Below are 15469 nucleotides of genomic sequence, written 5' to 3'. Positions count from 1 at the left end.
GATCGTCTATAAAGAATCTTGAAAAAAATCATTTAGATTGGAGTAGCCAAATGTAAACGATCGTGTAAGAAAATAAAAGATTGTGTATAAAGAATCTTGAAAAAAATCATTTAGATTGGAGTAGCCAAATGTACTCGATCGTTTAAAAAAGTAAACGATCGTGTAAAAAAATTAAAGATGGTGTATAAAAATATTGAAAACAATATTGAAAAAAAAATCATTTGGATTGGAGTAGCCAAATGTAAACGATTGTGTAAAAAAAGTAAACGTTTGTGTAAATAAATCTAAACGATCGTGTACCAAAAGAATTAAAAAAAATCGTGTACCAAATTAAAAAAAAATATCTATAGATTTAGGTCCCCAAATCTAAACGATCGTGTAACAAAATTAAACGATGAAATTGAAAAAATAAATTGTACCCATATCTAAACGATCGCGTATAAATTGTAATCATATCTAAACGATCATGTTGTAGCCATATCTAAATGATCGTGTTGTAGCCATATTTTGTAACGACCCAACTCTTTATACTAAGCTGAGGTCGTTACTAAAAAGAAACAATGACAAGAGACACTTTTTGAAACGAGGGAAGAATAAATTTTCATTAAAAACGGAATATTAAAACACTGAAACATAAACGCGGAAGCAAAACTGAGTCCCCATATGGCATGTCACGGATCCTTCTCTGTCGCTAGCCAGCTTTTCTCTACCTTTACCTTCGCCTGAAATGTTAAACATAGAAAGAGTGAGTATAAACATATACTCAGTAAGGGACCTACTACTAGTCCCGCTAGGTGTCTGTTAACTTCCCATTAGAGTCCTGAAAATGGTACCCAATCTCTGGCACGTTCCCGAACACGTGCAACATGCGCTCCCGTAGGAACGAAAATCTGGTCTTCGGTGTCCCGAGGGAGCACCTAGGACATGCTGGTCTATATTGAACCCGGGGGTAACACTAAGACAATCGGGATGCGAGGACCCCGTCGAATCACTCGAATCATATCTATATCCATGCTAGACTGGCGTCCCGTCGGACCACACAGTCCTAAATAGGTGGTGATCCCGAAGGACACCCATGCAGGTACGACTCTAATAGACAAAGTTAACAGAAATCCCTATCCATAGCATGTAGCATAACATAACATCATAACATGGCATGAATATTAATCTTAACGTCCTTAATCATGTGATTAATATATCATGCATTAACAATCATCAACATCAATCTACCAGTCATTAACATAACATCAGTCATCATCATCAATCATCAACATAATAATCTCAGTCATCATCATCAACATCAATACAATGACAGTCATTATCAGTAGCATCAAGTTATGCATTTTAGCTATCATCAATGCATAATCATAATTACATGCGGTCTCTTGAATTCAGTTCGAAGGTCTAGTAGGAGAATCTCTTACCTGAAGATTTTAGCCAAACAAAGGTACTCCCTAGTTGACAGTAAAATTCTCCAATTAACTTGATCCTAATCATAAAAGGAACACTTATTATCTTAATTAATGCAATTAGCAATTGGCTAACATCCAAAAATCCTCCCAAATTAATTAACTTTCAAAAAATTGGGGTTGAAACCTATTCAACCTTGATTGGAAAAAATCCAAGATTTAGATCTTAAAAAGTTTAGCCAATTGAACCTTTAAAGAAACTTCAAATAGATCCAAAATTAAATTAATAAAATATTAATTTAATTTTATTTGCTTACCAAGGTTACTCAAATGGAGGTCGAAAAATCCTCTTAATTCATCACTTTAAATCCTCACGCTTCCAAAGAGACCAATCTTAACTTTAACTGAGGCGGCGACAGCAGAGGGTTATCTTAGAGAAGAAGATAAAGAACCTTTTTCTTTTTCCTTTAATTCAATCTTAAGCATTCCAATGCTATTTATAGACCCAAATAATAACAATAATAATAATTATTATTATTATTTCCTTTTCCTTTTCCTTTTAGGATATATATATATATATAATACCAAAAAAAATATACATATATCTTTATTCCCATTATCTTTCCTAAATCAATGCCTTAATCTTAGGCATTTATAACCATTAGTAATAATAATAATACTTCTTTATTATTATTATTTTTCTCTCACCAAAATCTACAATAAATATATATTTATATAAACCATTATTTTCTCTTATAAATATATATCTTTTTCGTCCAACCAAAATCAATCATCTCTCTCTTCATGAATTATTTTCTTTTCCAAATAAATATAATTATATTCCATAATATAATTAACTACACTTTTTCAAATTATTAATTAAATATATATATCCATATATATATACTCAATTAATTACAATTCCACCAAAACTAACTTTTCCCTCCAAAATCTCAAATTAACTTAAGTCCTCAATTAATTTAATCAATCAAATCTTTTCTAATAAATCACTTATAACTTCCAACATGAATTATCTTAACTCAACCATAACAACTTCACTCCATAAACAATATTTACCTTTCTACAGAATAATTAATTATCATCCACAATAATTAATTATTATTTACCTTTCTTCCAAAATAATTAATTATCTTCCACAATAATTAATTATTATTTATCTTTCTCCAAAATAATTATCCTTTTACAAATAATTATATTTTCCCAAAATATAATTATTTTACTTTTTCTCCCTTACCAAATATCTTTTCTCCAAAATACAATTACCTTTTCCTTAAATAGTTATATTTTAACAAATATAAATATCTTTTCCTTTAACATAATAATTATATGTATATAACTTTCAACATGAATTATCTTAACCCCAACCATAGCAACTCCACTCCATAATCAAGATTTATCTTTCTACAGAATAATTAATTATTTCCCACAATAATTAATTATTATTTATCTTCCTCCAAAATAATTAATTATCTTCTACAATAATTAATTATTATTTATCTTTCTCCAAAATAATTAATTATCTTCCACAATAATTAATTATTATTTATCTTCTCCAAAGTAATTAATTATCCTTTTACAAATAATTATATTTTCCCAAAATATAATTATTTTACTTTTTCTCCTTTAATAAATATCCTTTGTCCAAAATACAACTATCTTTTCCTTAAATAATTATATTTCAACAAATATAATTATCTTTTCCTTTAACATAATAATTATATATATATTTCCACGTATACATATAATTATCAAATCTCCAACAAACTTTCCACCCTACGGTTTAATTAAATAACGTCCATAATTATTTAATTAAATTCAACTTCAACAACACTAAAATCCACAACTTTACTTAATCCTCTTAACCTACCATTTAATAAAAACTCAACAAACACCACGTGTCAAAACCTCTAATTAATTAAATATTCATCCAAGAAATATTTAATTAATTTTAATTCCCACTTAAATCAAATAATTCTCATTAAATGGATTCAAAATAACGCCCAATAAATTAAATCTAGATAAACAAAATTAAGATAACTGACTCCAAAATTATCTAAATTTTTGGGGCGTTACAATCTTCCCTCCTTTAACAACTTTCGTCCTCGAAAGTTCTAATCTTTGAACAACTTGGGATACTTGGCTCTTACGTCTTAATTAATAACAAATTCTACCGAATTCCAAAATCTTTAATTAAATATACACACCCATGTATATATATTTAATTAATCCAACACAAAACAACTGAATATATTCTTTAACTTTGAAGTCCACTTAATGTAATACCCATAATAAGTTCCTTAAATTTATTGGGTGTTACATATTTAAACGATCGCATATAAATTATAGTCATATCTAAACGATCGTGTTGTAACCATATCTAAATGATTGCGTATAAAATATTGTAGTCATATCTAAACGATCAATAACCAAATCTAAATGATTGTAAATATATTAGGCGCGTGTTGTTGATGGGGCATTTTTGGTATTTTACACGATAGGCCTCTAGGCTTTTTCCATTTTCGGAATTGTTCTATAGAGTGTAAATATTTTGCTGTTTTTTTATATTCGTGAAAAGATACCATATTTATAAATATGTTGTATTTTCAATAATTGGTAAACTATATTTTGACATGAAAGAAACTTAAATTTAAACTTAATTAATAAAAACGCGAAGCATTGGATATAAATTAAAAAAAAAACAATTAAGCGATTAACCATAAGATGTTTGCAACCACTTCGACGACCAAAATGTATATTTAAATTTAATTCACAACGTATGTTATTTATAAGCTATGAAAATGTTAATTATAGCATACGAATGAACAGACAATTTTCTTAAATACAAATTAGGAGGTAAGATTTGAACTCTATATCTTTAGCTTTCTCGATACATATAGATGTTAGTTGGAGTTTAAAGTGAATAAATTTAACACTAAGGATCTCATGTTTTTTTGGTAATTATTAAGAGAATTAATGTGTTTAATTTTTTTTACACCAAGTGTGAATTGAAATGAAAAAACTGTCATAAAGATACATATAAATGCAAATAGGTGATCTTAGAAAGATTTCTTTTGTTCAATTGTCTAGAACTCAATTATGGAAGAAGTTGGAAAATGCATAGTTTATGATTGAGAAGAAATTTCATTCTTTTATTTTATTTAGGAGTTTAATAATAAATTAGTTATTTATACTTTATGCCAAAAAAATTAGTGGACAAAAAATCATTACAATTTATTTTACCATAAAGTGTAAATAGTTTGTCCATTTTATCATTTTTTTGCAATTCCGTTTTATTTAACTACTTTTGTTAATCTATGGTTCGACTGCAAAAGAAAATATTAATTTATATTTCTAAATTTTAGGAATTGTATAAATTTATCTTCCTCAACTAATATAATTATATCAATTTAAATTTTTAAATCGTATGTGAAGCTTAATTTGTATCAAGCTGTATTAAACCCTTCATCTTTAAGAAAAATGGATTAATTTAGATTATTCCTATCAATTTTCTTTGAGTGTCCAAACAAGCTCTAATCGTTGATCTTGTTAAACTAATTAACATTTGAAGAACATGAATGTTTTTCAATGATATTTGGAATAATGACACAACAACTCTAAATAGCGTCACCTATGAACATTAAGGGTCAATTTAAATTAATTCAAACAATAAGTTTTAGTGGATATTGGTTGGCTGAAATCTAAAAAGGGTGTAAATTGGAAACACGAAGGTTCAAAGTTTAAATGGATTCAATCATTAGTTTAGGTCATGTTCTTTTGTTACTTGTTTTTCGAAAAAGTTATGCATGTTTATTTTCATTTTCTTACCATGACTTATATCAATTGAAGTGTAAAAGACTTGTATTCTTAGTCAAATTCCAAAATAAAAAACAAGATTTTAAAATATGCTTTTTTTTAGTGTTCAAATTTTCATTTTTTTTTTTTAGAAACATGGGTGTAAAAGCAATATGAAAACAAAAGATGGAGGTGGAGTTTATATTTATAGGCTTAATTTTTTAAGGAAAGAAAAATGGAAATGGTACTAAAAGAAACCTTAGGACTTTAGTTGATATTACTATATGAATATTTTTCAAAATATTTCATCCATATTCAAAGTTAGTTTTTTTCTTCAAAAGAAGTATATATTTTCTCATCATTACACATTGCCCTTTTTCAACTAAACGATCTAATCAAAGTTGGAAGAGAAAAGAGGGGTTGAACATTATTGCTTTCTTGACATTTTTATGTGTGAAATTTAGACAAAAGTTGATGAAAGTGAAGTAGGATTATTTGTCGATATCATAATTATGTGTGCATGCATATTTCTACGAATTCTTTTTTAAAGTTGAAATTAACTCTATTTTTTCCCCTTCTTTTTGAATCTCATCTCATACAAGAGGAAGAGTGAAAAATGAGACTTAATCATTTACTTCAAAGAGGATTTTTAAAGGAATTAAAAAACAACTAATGAATTTAAAGGGTTTGGGGAACTCGTGTTCGGTAGAGAATATAAAAACACAAATTTGAAAATAAGAGATTAAATAAAAACAAAGTTGTATTTCATGTTTTTAAATATGTGTTTGGTAGCAAAATTCAATTAGAATTTAAACAGTGTTGCAAACTAGTTGTAGTTACAACAACTAAATTTTAGTTGACAATTATAAACTAATAATAATTTGTTTGTGAACATGGGTTTTTGTAGAAAATATATATAGAATTATTACGAGGAATTGCTATTGATAGCGAAAAAAACTATTTATAAAATATAGCAAAAAAAAAAACTTAAATTAACTAAAAGGAGATCGATGGATTTTGCTATATTTTGTAAATAGTTTCAATATTTTGCTATTTTTTAAAATGCCTCAATTATTATATGTAATATGGTATAATGCATACAGTAAAATGAAACTTTTGTCCCCATAGTTTTTAAAGAAGTTAAAATTAAGGTTTATGGTTTATAAATATAATTTATTTCTAGCTATGGTTTGTTAATGACATCATCCCTATGGTATAGCTAGAGACTAATTTGAGAGGATTTAGCAAACCATATAGACTATATAGGAAGTTATATCAAACCATATGAACTAGAATTTAAATTTTAAAACCATATAGGATGAAATTTGGAATTTAATATAACTTATAATAATTACATAATTATACAAAATTTAAACATTTTAAAAAAGTTGAATTTAGTTTATACAATAGTGTTATATTTCTAAAATGTTTTTTATCTTTAATTAATATAATTCAACAATTTAAATGTTGAGATTCAAATTCTCGACACAATGAAAACATAAAAATGTTGTTTATTTATACTGTTTGGATCACACAATTCAAAAACAATTTTAAAATACAAAAATGGATTATCTACCAAACATATACTATTTGAATTTAGTAAATCTGAAAACATAGAACAAAATTGAATCGCGAACCAAACAAACCCAAGTTATGATGAAATGAAAGAGTAATAGTGTTTGAATATAGATAGTTAGATACGCTGCTATCACAATATGCTAAAACTTATACGCAACCTAATTTAGGACATTCTTCATAATTAAGACGTATTAAGAGATTATAAGTTTAGGTCCTGTTTGGTTCGCAATTCATTTTCATTTTTATGTTTTTTTAAAAGTGTTTGTATAGTTGTTTTTAGAAACGATTTCAAAAATCAACTCTTGAAATAGTCTATTTTCAAAAATAACAAATTGTCATTTTTTTTTTTGTTTTTAGATTTTTTTTTCAGAAAGTATGAACACGAGATACATTATTGCATTTTGAAATTCACATCAAGCACAAATTTTAAATTTTAAGTCCAAATTTTAATATTTTAAATTGAAAACAAACGCGTTTTTGGATAAAATGAGAAATAAGATTTTGTTTTTGTTTTCCACCAAATTTTTTGCTTTCCAAAAAAAAATTATACAACACAAATCAAGGGAACCTTAAATAGTATATAATCTCTCTTATTCTAAATTTTGTAGGCACTCTCTAGGCAAAAATGAGACAACTTTTGCAAAGGGTTACTGCTGACACACTGTTCGTCGACATGGTCAACACATCGGCTGTAGGAAACTGCTAACTTTGGTAACGGCATCGCAAATACCTTTTTGTCGACTCTGTCAAGTACGTCAGCGCACATGAACCACTGACGCAGTCAACGTTATCTTATTTAAAATATTGAATGAAATTCTAAAAACAATTGACATAAAATTAATAAAAATTTATTAAAATACCAAATTGAATTTATACTAAAATTAGTTCAAATATTAAAAAAATACACGTTTGTAGGTTTAAGAATTACATGAATAATAAAAAGTAAAAACGAAAAACAAAGAACATAACTCTAAGCACTGACACCAAATTGATCATAGGAACATGGGCATAATGTGCAGAGGGGGAATATGAAGTTACATCAAACAGAAACAACACTTACTCTGGTGGTTCAAAAAATGAGGAAGAGAGGAGCAATAAATGATAAGATCGAGAACCAATAGGTAAGCTATAGAAAGTTTCGCACTTGCATATTGAGTAAATGTGATTGACAGCCTTTTTAACAATCATTCATATTTACGTAATGAAAAAATACCTTAACTTAAATCTAAAATTAAATTATTTAGAATCCAAAATTAATATTTGTTGGACATAGCTAAAACCTAATCAAAATTACCAAAACAGGTGGGAAAATGACTAAAAACAAGATTGGTGGCTAAAAGATGGCTTGGCTGCTCAATCAAAGGAGATCGGCTCAGGTGGTGGCTTGAAGGGACACGTGCGACTCATGGCTGAAGGAGAAGAAGGCGTACAGCTGAAGGGACGACTCGACTCAGACGCACACGACTCAGACGAAAGATGGGGGGCTCGCGTGTGGCTCGGATAACTTAAGAAAGGCGACTAACGACTTGCTTACGCGTTGGATAACGACTAGCGAATGGTGGCTTGTACGATGATTGGTGAGGGCTAATGGCTTTGTCGACGGTGACGCTAATAGAGGAAGATCGAGTGGAGAGCGAGCAAATCGGCTAGTGACATAAACGAATGACTTGAACAATGACTTTGCAGTGAAACGATGACGGAGAGAAAGCTAACGACGATGGCGGGTCCTCGCTTGGCGGCTAGGGTTTGGTATCTAGGGTTTTTGTCTTGAGGAATAAGAAGATGTATAGTAACTTACAAGAAATGAGGGTCTATTTAAAGAAAATAATAATAATATAATTATTATTTTTTTTCTTTTTCCAAATCAACCATCCAAATAACTCTCTCCTCATTTAATTACCAATCAAATCATTATTTTCTTTTCAAAATAAATAAAATCAAATAACTCTTATTCTCTCTCATCATTTAATACAAAACAATATTCTTTTTATCTTCTTTTCTTCTCTCCCAAAATAATATTAAATATTATCTCTCGTCAATCATATTCACTTTTATCTTGTTTAAATAATATATATTTTCTTAAACAATTATATTATCTTCATGATATACTTATCCTTTAGCCTTCATAACTTAATTAACTATATAATCACACACACAATCTCATAAATTTAGATCCACCTATAACATTCATTTTAAATTATATCTTTCAATACCAAAAATTACAAATCTCCAAACTAATTAAATATTCTTCCACAATATTTAATTAATCATAACCTCTACAAAAATCCAACCATTCCTACCAATTATCTGAAATAACCTCCAAAACAGAATCAACATAATTAAAATTACTCCAAAATAATTAAAACTAAAATTAGCTTATAATTTGGGGCGTTAGATTGGGGCTGCGGCAACATGTACATGCATGACGTCGTGAAAAGTCTATATTATTATTTAAATTAAAAGTTTTTGTGATGTCTCCTCGCGCATTGCTCGACGTTGTGAAAACCTCATCCTCTGTCGACGTTTTCTATTCAACGTCCACAAAGCTCGACATTGTCGATGCCTTCTTTACGGCATCATGAAAAGGTCTTTTTACGATGAACCATTTTTCCAAAGCCTATTTTTACATCGGTAGAACTCCAATTTTTTGTATTATTACATATTTAAATGTATATTTGTCTTTTCTTGCCTTCAATCTTCTGAGATCCCTACTTTTTTTCTCTAAGGTAAAATTGGATATTTTTCTGAAATATGTTAAATGAAGTGATTCAGTGAAACCATCCTTTCTCCTTTCCTTATAAAGTAAAATAAACCAATTTAGTTTAATATTTTGTAAAAGAATTGCTAAATGAGAGATTTTGATCACTGCACTCATCTTTTGTAAAATCTTTTTTTTTTTAAATAAAAATTTTACTATTATTTTAAATACTATTAATATAAATAGATATCTATTAGTGTACTTAGTGGCCATAGTCAAATGTTAATTTATTAGTTATCCAACATACATATCATATGTCTACCAAATACTTAATCTTTGTTGCAATGTAATCCACCTTATGCTTGCCAAATTACCTATAAATAGTGGCTTTTGGTGGAGTTGTAAAACATATAAAGATCGACGAGAAATCCAAATAAGGAGGAGAAAGGGTAGAATTTTGAGAATTTTTAATTTTCTAATTTTTTAAATTTCTTTAATTTCTTATTTATTTATATTGTATATTATATTTTATTGTTTTAATATTATTATTTCTCGATTTTTGTAATTCAGTTTCAGTAATTAAGTTGTGCCTCCTTTTCATAACAATTATTTTATTTTAAAAAATAAAAATATGTAATATTCTCTGTCTAAGAGCAACATATGCTGTAACGCCCAACAATTCGATATCTCTTTTGGGTTTTGTCCATTGTCATTAATGTTAAGCGGGGTTATGGAAATTTTAGATTTATTGGAAGAACCTTACCATTTGGATTTTCTTGAGTAATTAAAGTTGGGAATCCTCATTTGTTTAGGATAATAAGTATCATTTTTCCATTTATTTATTTATCTTATTATTTTAATTTTATTTTGTTGGAAATAATTAGGGAAGCCCATATTAAACTAAAGTTGGTTGTTTTGGTGAGATTTGGAGAGAGAGAGAGGAGGGGTTGTTTTGGGAAAGAAAAGAGTCATTTTTTTTATAAAAGGGCCTTGGGACTCGTGCGTAAAGAGGAAGAGAAAGAAAAAAAAATCAATCAAAGAAAGAAAGAGGGGAAAAGAAAAAAAAAGAAAAAGGAATTTTTTTTTTTTTGAAACCCTAGCCGCCGCACGCCGCCGCCGCCGCCGCCGCCGCGAACCCGAGCCGCCAAGCATCTCCCCTCTCTGTTCAGCAGCGCAGCCGAGCCTACAGCCGAAACCGAGCCGTCGCCGAGCTTCCAGCCGCGTCGGAAGAATCGCCCAAGCCGATCCAGCAGCCGAGCGTCCGTCGGAGCAGCCGTCTCTCGCACGCCGAAGCCGAGTCGAAGCCACCTTCGCGCGTCCGCAGCCAACCCGTCAGCCAGCCGAGTCGCGCCGCTTCGATCCGACGCAAGCGCAGCCGAAACGCAAGTCTGTAGCCGTCGCCGAGCGAAGCCGCGGTAGCCGGACCACCAGCAGCCGCCGCGCCACCCGAAATCCGGAAGCCGACGCCTCGCGCGCAAAGATCCGACCGAAGACCCGCCCCGCGACCCGAACCGACGCGCGCCACCTTCCGGAACCCGACCCGCGCCCGCGTGCACCCGTGCGCGAGCCGCGTCCGCGTGTGAAGCCGCGCCGCGCGCTTCTGCGTAGCCGAGCCGCGTCTCCCTCCTGTTGCAAGCCGAGCCGCACGCGTAATCTCTGTGCCGAGCCGAGCCGCGCCTGCGCCAAGCCGAGCCGGTCCCTGTCCTCTTCCAGCCGAGCCGCCAGGACTAATTTGGCTCCTTCCACCTAATTTTTGGTAATTAAATCAATTATTTTGGCATTATCCAGTAAGATTCAATATTTTGGGCACTAGTTAATTTAATTTGGAATTAAATTAGATCATTTTTCCTTAAGGGACGTCTTGGACCAAGTAACTGCTGCAGCGGGGGATTTCTTCAGTAGGGGCTTGAGCACTGCAATCTCCTTCTAGGGTAAGTCATTTCGAATGAGTCTTGAACCGTTAATCGTGGGCGACCTAATTACGAATTTTGGCATATTAAACAGTTAGGACCTCGTCGCTTGGAAAGCGTACTGCCTCGCGGTTAGGACTCGTCAAGTAAATCTCCAGGTAAGAGATTCTACTACTAGCTCCATGCTTAGAAATATGAGATGATGTATACTCCAATTTTGCATGTTGAGGATTGGACGGTACGATGCCTGAAATCAATGTTAGTATGATGTAAATGACGGTATGGTTATACTATAGCCTGTTATGTGTGGCGAGAGCTGTTATAGCTATACGACGAATGTCGAGACGGAGAGGGCAGAGATGATTTATATGATATGTTATATGCTGATGCCATGTGTATGTATACTGCAATTAGGGTACCTGTTAGCTTGATCTGTTAGAGTCGTACCTGCATGGGTGTCCTTCGGGATCACCACCTATTGAGGACTGTGTGGTCCGACGGGACGCCAGTCTAGCATGGATATAGATATGACTCGAGTGACTCGACGGGGTCCTCGCATCCCGACTGTCCTAGGTGTCCCCCGGGGCCCCGAAGACCAGAGTTACGTTCCTACGGGAGCGCATGATTGCACGTGTTCGGGAACGTGCCAGAGATTGGGTACCAGTTATCAGGACTCTAACAGGAAGTTAACAGGCACCTAGTGGGACTAGTAGTGGGTCCCTTACTGAGTATTTTTATACTCGCTCTCTTCGTTTTATGTTTTGAGGTAGAGGACGGGGCAAGGGCAAGGGCAAGCTGGCGAGCGACCCGAAGTGAGACCGTGGAGGGCCATAGGGACTACCGCTTCCGCTTATTCTTATTTCAGATTTTCGCATTTGAATTTGAGTACTTTTCATCACTTACCATCTTTTATGTAGATAGGGCCCGAGTAGGATTTCAGAACGCTTTTACATTTTTGCATGACTACCTTGTTTAAATTTTATAAATAAAATTTCTTAAACCGTATGCGTTTTGAAATTTTTTTTATGACTTAAACCACTTGTTCTATATTTGGTAATGACTTCGATTCAGTATAAGGAGTTGGGTCGTTACAGTTGGTATCAGAGCACAGTGTTTTAGGTTCTGTAGACTGACCTACGATGTAGGTCATTTTTTTTTGTTTTGGTTTTACTTCACCCTATGGCTATACGGTCCTTCGGCACTCGCCAGGTATGTCTAAAGCCTTGCTAATGTTAAGATTACAATTTTGCCTGAATAGTCTAAGACCTAGATATAGGGTGTTAAGTTCTTGTGGTGAAAAGTTTGTTGGTGAATTTTAGGGAGAATGCCGCCACGTAGGGGTGCACGCCGAGGAGGTGGTAGGGGAGGCAGAGGAGCCGGTCGTGGCCAGCCGGAGGCGCCACCTGTTGCACCGGCAGTCGACCCAAACGCACCGGTCACCCAGGCGGATCTCGCCGCGATGGAGCAGCGTTATCAGGACATGCTGCAAGCTGCTTTGGCGCCTTTCCTTGCCGCCCAGCAGAACCAGGCCGCCCCTGCTCAGGCTCAGGCCGTCGCTCCTCCAGCCCCTGAGGAAGCTCAACCAGTACCAGTTCAACTGTCGGCCGAGGCGAAACACTTACGGGATTTCAGGAAGTATAATCCCAAGACCTTTGACGGATCCATGGACAACCCCACAAAGGCCCAAATGTGGTTGACGTCCATAGAGACTATTTTCCGGTACATGAAGTGCCCAGAAGACCAGAAGGTGCAGTGTGCAGTCTTCTTCTTGGAGGACAGGGGCACCGCCTGGTGGGAGACCGCTGAGAGAATGCTGGGGGGCGATGTCAGCAAAATAACTTGGGAGCAGTTCAAGGAGAACTTCTATGCTAAGTTCTTCTCTGCCAATGTGAAGCACGCCAAGCTGCAAGAGTTCCTAAACTTGGAGCAAGGCGACATGACGGTGGAGCAGTAGGACGCTGAGTTCGATATGCTGTCCCGCTTTGCTCCCGATATGGTAAGGGATGAGGCTGCCAGGACGGAGAAATTCGTTAGAGGACTCAGGCTAGACCTTCAGGGCATTGTCAGAGCCCTCCGCCCAGCCACGCATGCTGATGCACTACGTATAGCACTGGATTTGAGCCTGCCTGAGAGAGCCGATCCGTCTAAGGCTGCCGGCAGAGGGTCAGCCTTGGGACAGAAGAGAAAGGTTGAGACGCAGCCTGACGTAGCACCGCAGCGAACACTGAGGTCAGGAGGTGTCTTCCAGAGACACCGACGGGAGCTTGCAGCAGCCGGGAGGACTCTGAGAGAGCTACCCGCTTGTACTACCTGCGGGAGAGTCCACGGAGGTCGTTGCTTAGCTGGAAGTGGAGTCTGCTTCAGATGTAGACAACCGGGGCACACTGCTGATGTGTGTCCTCGGAAACCCTTTGAGACGACACCGCCCCAGCCTTCTGCGTCCCAGCAGGGGAGAGTTTTCGCCACCACCCGGCAGGAGGCCGAGCGAGCTGGCACAGTGGTGACAGGTACGCTCCCAATTTTGGGGCATTATGCTTTTGTGCTATTTGACTCTGGGTCATCCCACTCGTTTATATCCTCCGTTTTCGTTCAGCATGTGGGTTTGGAGGTAGAGCCTTTGGGTAGTGTTTTGTCGGTTTCTACTCCATCTGGGGAGGTCCTGTTGTCCAAAGAACAAATAAAGGCATGTCGGGTAGAGATAGCGAATCGTATGTTAGACGTGACCTTACTAGTGTTAGACATGCAGGACTTTGACGTGATACTAGGCATGGATTGGCTGTCAGCCAACCATGCAAATATAGACTGTTTTGGCAAGGAAGTTGTCCTTAACCCTCCCTCCGAGGCTAGCTTCAAATTCAGGGGGGCAGGCATGGTATGTATACCCAAGGTCATCTCAGCCATGAAGGCTAGTAAACTACTCAGCCAGGGAACTTGGGGCATCTTGGCAAGCGTAGTGGATGTGAGAGAGCCAGAAGTTTCCCTATCTTCCGAACCAGTGGTAAGGGAGTACCCCGACGTTTTCCCAGACGAACTTCCAGGACTTCCGCCTCCCAGAGAAGTAGACTTCGCCATCGAGTTAGAGCCGGGCACTGCCCCTATCTCGAGGGCCCCTTACAGAATGGCTCCAGCCGAGCTAAAGGAGTTGAAGGTCCAGTTACAGGAGTTGCTGGACAAAGGCTTCATCCGGCCCAGTGTGTCGCCTTGGGGAGCCCCAGTATTGTTCGTGAAGAAGAAGGATGGGTCGATGCGCCTTTGTATTGACTACCGAGAGCTGAACAAGGTGACAGTCAAAAACCGCTACCCCTTGCCCAGGATTGACGACCTGTTCGATCAGTTGCAGGGAGCCACTGTCTTTTCCAAGATCGACCTGCGATCAGGCTATCACCAGTTGAGGATTAGGGACGGTGACATTCCCAAGACGGCCTTTCGATCGAGGTACGGACATTACGAGTTCGTTGTGATGTCTTTCGGCTTGACTAACGCTCCTGCAGTATTCATGGATTTGATGAACAGGGTGTTTAAGGACTTTCTAGACTCGTTCGTCATAGTCTTCATTGACGACATCCTCATTTACTCAAAAACTGAGGCTGAGCACGAGGAGCACTTACACCAGGTTTTGGAGACCCTTCGAGCCAACAAGTTGTATGCCAAGTTCTCCAAGTGTGAATTCTGGTTAAGGAAGGTGACGTTTCTTGGCCACGTGGTTTCCAGTGAGGGAGTTTCAGTAGATCCCGCAAAGATTGAAGCGGTGACCAACTGGACTCGACCGTCCACGGTTAGTGAAATTCGAAGTTTTCTGGGCTTGGCAGGTTACTACAGGAGGTTCGTGGAAGACTTCTCACGTATAGCCAGCCCGTTGACCCAGTTGACCAGAAAGGGAACCCCTTTTTTCTGGAGCCCAGCATGCGAGAGGAGCTTTCAGGAGCTCAAACAGAAGCTAGTGACTGCACCGGTCCTGACAGTGCCCGATGGTTCGGGAAACTTTGTAATCTATAGTGACGCCTCCAAGAAGGGACTGGGCTGTGTCCTGATGCAGCAAGGTAAGGTAGTTGCTTATGCCT

Source organism: Cucumis melo, chromosome 3 (genome assembly GCF_025177605.1).
Source record: "Cucumis melo cultivar AY chromosome 3, USDA_Cmelo_AY_1.0, whole genome shotgun sequence".
Taxonomy (NCBI): Eukaryota; Viridiplantae; Streptophyta; class Magnoliopsida; order Cucurbitales; family Cucurbitaceae; genus Cucumis; species Cucumis melo.
The sequence above is the reverse complement of the archived record's forward strand: the minus strand, read 5'-3'. Positions refer to the sequence as shown.